At 41.2% G+C, this 12,095-nt stretch overlaps 1 protein-coding gene across 1 annotated transcript in view; it reads left to right on the forward strand.

Moving 5' to 3' along the window:
- The first annotated feature begins 10,522 nt into the window (after positions 1–10,522).
- The window catches only part of Dnajc10 (DnaJ heat shock protein family (Hsp40) member C10), a 38,330-nt gene continuing 36,757 nt past the window's right edge, over positions 10,523–12,095 (forward strand). Inside the window, exon 1 of the mRNA XM_021183881.1 lies at positions 10,523–10,862. The gene's annotated coding sequence lies outside the window, so the exon portion shown is untranslated. The remainder of the gene's footprint in view (positions 10,863–12,095) is intronic.

Here is a 12,095-nt window from a genome sequence, read left to right on the forward strand (position 1 = left end):
AGGTTAGAGGAGTTGTGGTGGACATTTTCTGACATTCTATCAACACTTACACATGGACCAGAGGAAGGCTTTTCCATGTCTCTGAGCCTCACCATTTCCTCCATGGGTATGAGGCTCAGGAGTCCTTGCCATGACTATGCCTATCTATGTCAACAGTACATTCAGTCGGGACCACACTCACCCAGGGCTTTCTCTGCTCCCTACAAAGAATTGTTGGAGAGAAAATGCTATTTACTTCTGGAATATCCAGATATCCTCTTAAACCTGTAGGTCACAACCATGTTGGGGTCAAATGACCCTTTCACAGTGATTGCCAAAGACCATTGGAAAACACAGACATTTACATTATAATTCATAACAGTAGCAAAATTACAGTTATGGAGTAACAATGAATATAATTTTGTGATTGATGGCCACCATAGCATAAGGAACTGTATTAAAGGGTCACAGAAGTAGGAAGGCTGAGAACCTTCCTTATGCCATCCTTAAGTTTCTCTTTCTTTCTTTTTTTTTTAATTTTTAATATTTTTATTACATATTTTCCTCAATTACATTTCCAATGCTATCCCAAAAGTCCCCCATAGCACCCCCCACTTCCCTACCCACCCATTCCCATTCTTTTGGCCCTGGCATTCCCCTATATTGGGGCATATAAAGTTTGCAAGTCCAATGGGCCTCTCTTTCCATTGATGGCCGACTAGGCCATCTTTCGATACATATGCAGCTAGAGACAAGAGCTCCGGGGTTCTGGTTAGTACATCATGTTGTTCCAACAATAGGGTTGCAGATCCCTTTANCTCCTTGGGTACTTTCTCTAGCCAAGAACCCAGATGTCCCTCAACAGAGGAATGGATACAGAAATTATAGTACATTTACACAATGGAGTACTACTCAGCTATTAAAAAGAATGAATTTATGAAATTCCTAGCCAAATGGATGGACCTGGAGGGCATCATCTTGAGTGAAGTAACACAATCACAAAAGAACTCACACAATATGTATTCACTGATAAGTGGATATTAGCCCAAAACTTAGGATACCCAAGATATAAGATACAATTTGCTAAACGCATGAAACTCAAGAAGAATGAAGACCAAAGTTTCTCTTTCATTCTCTTCTTTCAGCATTAGGGAGCTGACACAATATCAGTAGCTGTGTAGCCAGGATTTGACACTGAGCTATCCTTATTACCAGGCTTATACTGAAGCCCATTTCCAAAGCAGCTTTAACCATGGGAGTGCTCCACATGGCTGCATCTTCTGAAGAACTAATGCCAAATCCAAAATACAGTTGTGGGCACACCATTTTCTTCTCCTGGAGTGTTTGAATTTGACAACAGCTGTTCAAGAAGGAGAGGATATCTAGCGTGAATCTCATCAACAAACTCCTGTCCTTTCATGCATATTAAGAACTCACACTTTGGAAATTATCTGGCATGTTCTATTCATGGGTCATATCCAGATTCCCAACACCTGGAGCCACCATCTTAACAAAAACGTTTGACATCATCAGTGCAATCTACAGAATAAAATCTAGCACTCGAAGTTTCTTGGACTAAACTGCAGCCGTAGCTGGCTAGTACATGAACATTCTTCTCACTTGAGCTGAATGTGACTACATACTCAGATTTGAAATACTACCTGTGGCGGTTTCAATACGAATGGTCCCCACAGACTCATGTGCTTGCATGCTTGGTCCATAGGGAGTGGCACTATTAGGAGGCGTGATCTTGTTGGAGGAAGTGTGTCACTGTGGAGGTGGGCTTTGAGGTCTCCTATGGTCAAGCTGCCCAGTGTAGCACAAAGTCTCATTCTGCTGCCTATGGATCAAGATGGAGAACTTTTCCAGGCTCCTCCAGCACCATGTCTGCCTACATGCTGTCATGCTTTTCCCACTGTGACGATAATGGACTAAACCTCTGAAACTGTAAGCCAGCCACAGTTAATTATTTTCCTTTAGAAGAGTTGCCATGGTCACAGTGTCTCTTCACAGGGAAAAAAAAAATCCCTAAGACACTACCCCAGCATTTCTAAAGAAAAATTTCCCAGAAATGGTCAATGATCTAAAACAGCATCACCTTTCCTTTCCAGTTACTGTACTCCCGATTGCAGGCAAAGCAGGCCACATTGTCTCCAGCTTCTACACAATAGAGGCTGGCCTCTAGAGAGCTCTAAAGAGACTAAAAGCCTAAGAGTCACATACAGTTATTAAGAAAACTGGAATCCTCAGTACTCATTGCACAGCTATATGGTGTCCTACAAACATTCCCATTTTCATACTCCATACAGTTGGCAGACCACTAAACACCCTGGTTACATGACACCATGAATTGTTTGGATAGGGACAGTGAATTAAAGAAGTGGTCCATTTCTTTGGCTTTACATTATCTAGAATTCCTAGATGTTCTGCTATGTAGTTTTGTTGTTACTTTACTTCTAAAGCCTTAGTGATAGCAGGAAAGACTGACAATGTGTGCATCCAGGTCTTGATATTTTCAGCTAACTTTACTGCTTAAGAATTGTGGGGCTTCTAAAGAGTAGTTCCTGCAAGCTGACAGCAACATATCCATCTCAAACTTGAATTTGAGCATGCTGTCCTACTTGAATTTTCCCAGCTTCAGCCACAAGTTTTTGATTTGTGCTACTCGGTGTGCTGGCCCTGATAGGTGAATTTTCCCACTTCAGCATTGGTCTCTGATCTATGCTACCTGGTATGCTGCCCCACATGCCCTGGTTTTTGTACAAGTTGCTAAGTGAATGCCTAATGGTCAGAATTACATGTAACAGCCTGAACTATCCTGAGGAAACAGAAGGTGTACATGTTGCTGCCCTGGTGTGGAGCCAAGCCTCTAGACAACTAGATAAGAGATTCTGAAAATGCAGGCTGGCCCTTGTACTATGGGTTTTTGATAGCAAAAATGCTAGTTCCTCTCTGACATGAATTAGGGATCTGGATCTAAGCCCCATGGTTGCAGATATTGCATATGAGGCTTGAACTATCACCTGAACATCCTTACAAGCTTGAATTTTTCAAGTACACCCTGGCCCTAGTTGGTTTCCGTGGAGCTCGGCAGATCTCCAACTTCCAGATCTGCTAGGAAGGAGCCTAAGACGGAGTCACCTCAGGTAATGTGCCACAAACTCTTTACGCCTTTGCGTATTCCCTACATATGTTTTTTAAAGTCCTTTTAATTGTGCTTAATTTCTCCATTTTCTTTTATCTGTTTTTTTTTAATTTGTTGACTTGTTCACAAGAAAAAAATAATTCTTAATTGCATCAAAACACATGCAATTATTACTTTCAGGTGACAACTTGATGAGATTAACAAGTACTTAGAAAACAGGTGGCAGCTTGTTTTTGGTGAAAGAATGTTTTCAGAGAAGACAGCCACAAGAGTCTGCTGGAGTGGAGAAAGTCTGCCCTCTGCTAAGATGGGTGTTGTCCAATCAGATGAGAACCTGGGTAGAATAAGCAAAAGAACTTGTCTCTCTTCCTTGTAAAACTGCAGACACACTCTCCCCTGCCCATAGACATCACAACTCTTGTCTTTGCATTCCAGGACTTCTGTCCATACTTCAGACCTCCAGTTTGAGGCTGGCCCTTCCATCACCAGCTTCTCTGGTTCTGAGCCTTTAGGACTTAGATTGAGCCATCTAGCAACAGTCTTTTCTGAAAACATCCTTAAAGAACACCCAAACAAAATCTGTCACCAGCTTCCTAGCTATTTGATGTTAATCTCATCAAGTTGACATCTAAAAGTAATTACTGCAAAAACTCTTACATGTGTTGATACAATTAAGAATTGGTTTTCCTTATGAAGATGTCCAACATATAGGTAGTTATGGGTCCTCAAAATTTTCCTAAGCCAGTACCTCTAATAAATATTCTCATATATGTTTGTCTGTCTGTCTCTCCTCTTGATATTCTGCCCCACTGAGAACCTTGATTGGTGTAGTTACCTCCCATGCACAATGAGTTAGTCGTGTCATATTATCTTATAGCATAGTGCCCGATTCTTTCCTTTAACCCTTCTTCACCTCTTATTTTGAATTGGCTTCTTTTAGGTCTTTAGAAGTAAACCCATTCCCACTTATAGCTCATAGCTGTTCTCCTGTACATAAAAGCACAATATTTTCTATTTCTTTTTTTTGTTGTTGTTGTTTTTTGTTTTTTTTTTTGTTTTTTTTTTGTTTTTTTTTTTTTGAGACAGGGTTTCTCTGTATAGCCCTGGCTGTCCTGGAATATTTTCTATTTCTATGTGTGCATGTTCCTTGAAAGTTTTTGTCCAGGTTTGCCCTCGCTTTTAGGACTATTTCACATTTCCATGTGCCCCTAAACCTGTCCTGAATGGAAAACTAGCCACTTCCAGGGCTTCTGTCCTGAGTAGCATTTTTTCTGAGCACTCCTCTGGAACGTGTCATGGTCTCTCTTCCCAGTCTGTTGCAGGTGAGTGTGATGCATTGCCATCAGAAACACCAAAGCTCTTTTACCGACATCAGTCCTAGGCAGTATGCAAAGTTATTTGTTCTTGTGAAGGCAACACAAGCCCATGACTGGTTTTGTGATCAGACAGTTCTATTAACAGGAATCTCATTTATTGCCTGTGAAAATGCAAATTGGCATAGCCACTCTGAGAACTGTTTACTACTTTTCTTTTAAAAACTAATTATGCAAAAAAACCTAATTATGCATTTACCGTATAATCAGCAATAGTATTCCTGGCCATTGATTCCCGAGAAATGAGAACCTATAAACACACTCTGCATCCTACACACAAATGTTCAAAGCAATATTATTTGGCATAGTCCTAAGCTGGAAACAATTGAGGAGGCAAGTTAATAGGAGGCAAATTAAACAAACTATGATGTCTATACGTTATGTAATGTTGTTTTAAAATGACAACCCTGCAAAAATGTAGATCAATTGCAAAGGTTTTCTGATGAGAATGAGGAAATCTTAAAAGGATCATACAGGAGTTTAAATAACACTGTGAAGGATGGTACTGTAAAGATGGAAACATGGCCATTCTTCCAGAGGTGGGGGCAGGGAAGGGGCCGTGTGTGGGTAATGTGTGTATAGGGAGACCTGTGCCAAGATGGTTTCACACAACTGTGTGCTTGCTAAATATAAAGAAAGGTAGAATCCGGGTGTGGTGGTGCATGCCTTTAATCCCAGCACTTGGGAGGCAGAGGCAGGCGGATTTCTGAGTTCGAGGCCAGCCTGGTCTATAAGTTTCAGGACAGCCAGGACTATACAGAGAAACCCTGTCTCAAAAAAACAAACAAAAAAAAAAAAAAAAAAAAGAAAGGTAGAAGCTATGTGCCAACGTCAGTTTTCTGTTTCAATGAGAATCGTAGTTATATAAAACACAGCCATGAGAAAGCCTGAGAGGGGCCTCAGAGGAACTCTCTGTACTATTTTCCCCAAACTTCTCTCAATACACAAATTATTTTAATTTTTTAAATATGAATAAATAAACTTAATGGCCCTATATCTATTTTTAATTGAATTTTAAAGTTTAAAACGTATCACAACTTGGAATATAACTTAGTGTATGAAGTCAGCCTAGGCTAAAAAGATCCTGTCTCCCCAAAAGCTTAATAAACCCTCTTTTTTTTTAACATTTACTAAACACAATATCATTTTCCTTTTGACAGAGGTAGGTTGTTATCTCTTTCAATGTAAATTCATTCCTTGCATTCTGTTCCTCTAGAGAACCCTGACTAGTTCAACACTTACAGAATATGTTATTTACAAGCATCAACCAAGTATTTTCTATAATTAAGTACATACTGCAACCAATAGATATAGGTTGCTCCTTATGTCCAGCAGCCTCTCTCTCTCTCTCTCTGATGTTCACACAGAAAGTGCTGTGTCAATAACTAGTTTTCTAAGTCTAACATATCCTCTTCCCGCCTCTCAGACAAGAAGTGCTCTTTGATATCTCAAAGCTTGTGTCATCCTTGAATCTGTGGCAGAAGGTGCTGGCTCTGTGTACCACCCAACTGGTGAGAGGGTAGGGGTGACTTTAGGTACGCAGTAAAGCGTTATCACAGACAGCAGGACAGCTGCTCTTAGGAGTTGCTCTTGAAGGGTTAGCCTTTGGCTGGCATCCAGAAATTTAGCTGGTCAATAGTTTCCTCCCATGTTATAAAACTTTCTTTGAATGATAAGACTGGCCCACGGTGCCTAAACCACACAATGTGGTTCGAGCTGAATACCTACTATCCTTCTGGGAGTCCAAGGCATTGAGAGCTGCTAAGGAGAGGATGATTTTGTGTTTAGCTCCAGTAAAAACCTCAGGCATTTAGCCTTTATTACATTTCCCTGGACACAACACATAGCACATGTCGAAGCTTGTTTCTGGAGTGGGGAACCCTACACAGCTCCACAGGGTCAGGACTTTGGGACCTTAGACCTTGTCTCCTTTAAACCTTGTCCAGACTCCTTTGCCTTGCAGATTCTGTCTTATACTGCTGTCTTATTTGTCTTGGTGGACTTCTGATAGAGACTACCTATGTTGAATCCAAAGTCTATAGGATGAGTGCAAGAGGTTTACCCTCCTCTCTGCTTTGATTTCCTCCTAAGTAGAATTGGCAACAGAGCCTGGAGTGCCGGCTCAGCCAGTAAGCTCTCATTGCACACTGCACACAGCACACGGCCTGAGGGCTCAGACTCTCACTGCTCGGACCGCCTGAGTTGGATTATCACAACCAAAGTTGGGTGGTTCACAACTGCCTGTGACTCCAGCAGCTCCAGGGAGCCTTGACATCTCTGTCCCCTGAAGTCACCTGCACACGTCCGAACATAGATACACAAGCATACACATAATAATTAACAGCAAGAAATAAACTTATTTTTTTTAAAGAATTGCCAATAACAGTGCTTTCCTCAGAGGGCTGTTGCAATAATTAAATGTATTAATGGGAGGTGGCATGTTTTAGGTAGCACCTGAGACATATGAGGTATATGCAGTTTTAGCTATAATTGTCATTTCACACTAAGAATGCAGAAGATATTGACTGCACTCCAATTCCATCCTTTTGAGTGACTTTGGATAAGTCACTCAAAGTCTCCCTGTGAGAGGAAGGAATAGGCATAATGACTCCAGAATGTACTCAATGTCTGAACGTTCAAATACTTTAAGGAACTCTTTCTACTAGAATCACGCATACTTTCCTCTAATTATCTGAGCATGTCACCCTAAAATTCACCATATGGACCATACTGTTTCTATCGCTCATTTATCATTTATTTTTGCCCAGCCTCAAACAGTAGCTTTTGGAACAAAAGGCTACTCTTCCTCTTCATACAAACCAAATATTGATTTTTCATTCCACCCTAATGCATGTGTTGAATACATGCCAAGTTCTCTTCTAATGAGGCATTGGGGGAAGAAATAAAACCCAATTTCTTATCTCAAAGAATCAGTACTGTAGACCAGCCAATAAGATGTTCTTGCAATAGGTTGCGATTGGTATAACAATAAAAGATAATGTCAAATACACGTTATTTCTTTCTACTGTATACTTTCTGTTGTACACAGAAAATGTCTACAGAAAAAACATACTGAATCTTGAGTGATACTTAGTTCCCCAGATGAAACTAAAAATTAAAAGGAAGTATTCCTCTTGTGAAGAAAGTGTCATTGTGAGATTGTAGCCTAACCCAGGTTAGGTCTGAATGGATTGAGTAGAGCATCTGTCAAGGGAGCCACTCAGAATGTAGTAGGGATTCCAAGCTGGTTATAGAAGGGAGGGCCAAAAAGAATAATGGGAAATGTGTAACATGGTGAAGCAAATGAGTAGAGCTCTCAAGGACAAGGGAAAACATGCTTTTCACCATCAGCAAAAAAGGCTACAGATTTGCAAAGGGAAAAATTATATAGAATGAATACATTCTGTATCACTAGAAATGCATTGAGAATTGGAAGTATTGGTGTAACATGATAATTTTATGCACACAAACATGAATATTTGTGTATATGAACATACGGCCTCTAATAGTTTTGTAAACATAACCATAAATACGTGTGTGTGAACATATGGTCACTGCCTCTCCCTACTAAGAAGCATGAGTGCTACAGTACTAAGGAGCAAGCCTTAGATCTTGTAATCAAATATCATCTTCAAAGTAATCAAGACTTCTTGGAGAAATAACTCCTGTCAGTACCAAAGCAGAAAGAGCCCTGAATGACCCTAGAAAATCCTACTGTGTACAAAAGCATCTAAGATTAGAGAATGGTAAGATTGGCAAGATGGCACAAAAAAAAATTTTTTTTAGGAGTTTCAACTGGCCAGGTTTAAAACTACTTAAATTTCTAAGTAAAAGAGAGTAACAGGTTTGATCAATTTCATAAAACAGGAATCTATGAATCCACAAAAATACAATAAATAAATTGAAAGCTTAACAAGGACAATTTATTTCTCCAAGTAGCTCCCCACAAAGGACATCTTATTTTAAAAAAAATGTAACTTACATGGAAAGAAAATCACAAAAATCCTCCTATTCAAGTTATTTACCACTACCAACAATGGGAGAAATAAAAATTTGAGACCATCCGATAAGATAGTAAGAATACAATGCCATTTGTTACATGTCTGTCAAATGAACACAACCTAAATCAAATCATGAAGAATCTCCAGTCAAATAAAAATAGGAAGGTATCTATAACATAACTGACCTGTATTCTATACAAGTTTAAGACCTTGAAATCTAGGAAAAACTGGATAAATATTTCTCATTAAGGAAGTCTAAAACACTATTGTGCTAAACAGAAAAAAGAAAAAATAGCTCCTTACTAGATCCTTATACTGGGAAGTCTTACTGATAATTGGAAAAACCGGAATCTGACATTTGTGGACTAGATACTGATAATGTGTTGACAGAAACTTCCCATTTTCAAAGGTTGTACTTTTAAAAGAAAGCATCCCATCTGTGAAAAAAACACACACTAGTTTTGGGGAGTCATGGGAGAAGTCAACTTACTCCCAAACTATTGAGAAAAACAATTTTTTGTACTACACATTTAATTCCTTGTAACTTTAAGATCATTTCAAATTAAGCAAAGTCATCCTTACATAAAACATTTCATCACTTAAAACTCTTCTTCAGCTTCCCATTGAAAAGGGGGAGGACTTTTAAATTTATTTTTAAAGATTCATTTATTTTTATGCACATTGGTGTTCTGCCTACATGTCTGTGCAAGAGTGCCAGAGCCTCTGGAACTGCTGTTACAGATAGTTGTGGGCTGCCATGTGGGTGTTGGGAATTGAACTCTGTCTTCTGGAAGAGCAGCCAGTAATCTTAACCACTGAGCCATAAAACCTCTTAAAATGAGCTGAAAGCTGTTGGGTGATCGTTTCTACCTTTTGGTCTTGCTGCAGTCTGTGTTTCATATTTTTCCTTCCTAATTACAGATATATTTGAATAAGTAACAGGCTAATGTGTCCCTCAATCATCCAATTTATTAGGAGCAGAAAGTCTTTGCTCTTGTTACCCACCAGTACATATCCCAGAGAAGAGAAAATGTTTTACACACTGCTTTAAATTACTTGTGACATGCTGCCTGTGTGTCTGTGTTTTCTCTGCTTTTCCTTTCCTAAGCATCTCCTTTGAATCCTCCCTTCATGCAACTCCAGTGCTTTACAATAAAGCTTTAAGAAGCTTCCTTACCATCTAAAAAATAAAGTCGAAATGTATTCACGATGGTAACAAAAACCTACTATTAGCTTCCACTTGATTCTTCAGTTCGGTTTTGCTTTTAGATTTTTTTCTAAGCAGTTTTGGATCACCGTGGCATAATGAACTAGGTTGCTTAAGTGTTAATCTTATTTTCCTCAATTTTTAGTTACCCATTTATTTATCCATTTTGACATGTGTATGATAATAAGCAGTATCTCCCGAGAATATTTGTAGGGCTGAGTTAACACATGTGTACTTCGGCCAGTTCCTGGTACAGGTTAACAGCTGCTACTTCAGGCTGTTTCTGATATTTTTCTGCCTTTGTTCGTTATACTTCCGTTTCTTTCCTACAATATGTTGGTTTAGCAACAAGTCCTACAGCCATAAAATTATTAACTGACATCTGGTTAACTACCCAAAGACTCACTATCAATTTCTACTTATTTCAAATCACTACCACCAGCTTCCATCACTTCCTCTTTCAGGGACTTTAAATGTGTCTACTTCAACAGCCAAAGTGTCATGACTCAAACACTGCAGTTTCTGTAACAAATCCAGTAAAGGAGAGGATCAGAAGGCAATTCACAAATCCAGAAATTCTGTAGAACGCTTCGTATTTGTTGATACATAAAAGTTGTAAACAATTTTATTTCTAGAAAACTTTGTTTTAATTATTCTGTCCGGTCTCTGGCAAACGGGGTCAATCCAGACGAGTTCTCCACTTTCTGCCAAATCTGCCCTTTCAAGGATACCCACCCTTTAACCAAACCTCCAGAGAGCCGGATCTCTCCACCCGGGTTTTCCCGTCGCCCTGGCAACGGGACCGGAAAAGGCGGGCTTCACACCCTTCCTTCCGCCAGCGGTTGACTACGGCCGCAAGATGTCTGTGGGCCGCGCTGCGGGATGCTTCCCTATCTCTGGCTAGGAGCGGGACCCGCAGCCACCGCCGCAGCCACACAGAAGGCCACGTCAGCCTCAGCGGTCCCACCCGTCCCTCCCTGCCCGCCGCCTGCCCGCTTTCGCCCACGCCTTTCCCACAATGCCCCGCGCCAGGCCCCGCCCCGCCGGCGCGACGGGAGCGGCAGAATTGCTGCTGCGCGCGTTCGCAGGCGGCGTTCGGTCCTGCCGGGTCCCGAGCTCGGCGGCCTGAGGATGGGGCAGTAGCTGAGGACGCCGAGGTGGGCGCGGGCCGGGCTCCACGCACTGCGGGGTCATCAGGGAGGGAGGACGCCAGACCCATCCCACCGCCTCGGTGCCCCCATTGTGCCGGGTTCTCACGGCCCCCTCCACCCCACCTCTGCGGGCCCCCTTCTGCTCGCACTTTCTAACTCGGGGTCTCTCTTCCTGGTCCGACCTGGGACCTCAAGGCGCACCTTTGCTAGCCCCGTTCCCTCTGTCTTTCGCCTCTCCCCGATCCCGCTCTGGAGCGGTGGCAGCATCCATCATTAACACTGCGTTTACCTGCAGCCTCACTGGCCCCAGGCTGTTCAGTTATTCCCAGGCTTGCCTGAACCCACCCTAAGCCGAGGGACACCTTATCCCAAAGTCGTCTTCGTTGAGATTTGTTCTTCATTTGTTTTCCTTCCTGATGGTTGTCAGTCTGGGTATTTCTGTTTTTCTGTCAGTATATTTTACAAAGGGCTATTAGGGGGAGGCGGGTGAAAAGAGGGAGTTAGACGTGAGGTGAGGCCTGTTCCCAGGTAAGGAGAAGTACTTAGAAACATATCCGGACTTAAGTGAAGAGAGCTGAAACTGAGGAGGTTAAGGAAGTTAGATCTTTTTTTTTTACCCCCAAAGCATTTTAAGATATTAAAGAGGACTAGTTTAGCTGTAAGGTTAAATGTTAGGGTCTTACCCTCAAGCAATGCCTGGTGCTCTTTGTTTTTCTATTTTTTACTCCAGACAGGAGCTTTACAGTGAAATTGCATTGATTTGCAATTATTATAAAATATCTTCTCTTGGTGCTAACACTTTAGAAAACTTGTGTGGCCTGCTTTTTTAAGTTATCTATTTTTATACTGATGTTCTTAAACGGTTATGTAAAAAAGTACAACCCTCTTGGAAAAGCTTTGTACTTCCTTGTTTTTCCCTCGAAGGCATTCTCTACAAATGAGATTAGATTTAAAAAAAGGAACTTGATAAGCTTTCCAGGCTTGGAAGGAGCTGAAAGGGAGGAGGTATTAGAAAGGGCAGCAGCATGCTGGGAGAGAAAAGAAACACTGCTGAGTCTTATCCTGGTAGTGTCTTATTGACCAGAGCCTTTGTGTCTCTGTCCCAGTCTCTCTCAGTATCTCTGCCTCTGCCCCTCCCCCCTTCTCTCTCTCTCTCTCTCTCTCTCTCTCTCTCTCTCTTTCTGTCTCCCTCTGTTTCTCTCTGTTGTGTGTTTCTTGTAAGCTAGCTACTACTACTCA

This window comes from Mus caroli, chromosome 2, assembly GCF_900094665.2.
Source record: "Mus caroli chromosome 2, CAROLI_EIJ_v1.1, whole genome shotgun sequence".
In the NCBI taxonomy this organism is placed as follows: Eukaryota; Metazoa; Chordata; class Mammalia; order Rodentia; family Muridae; genus Mus; species Mus caroli.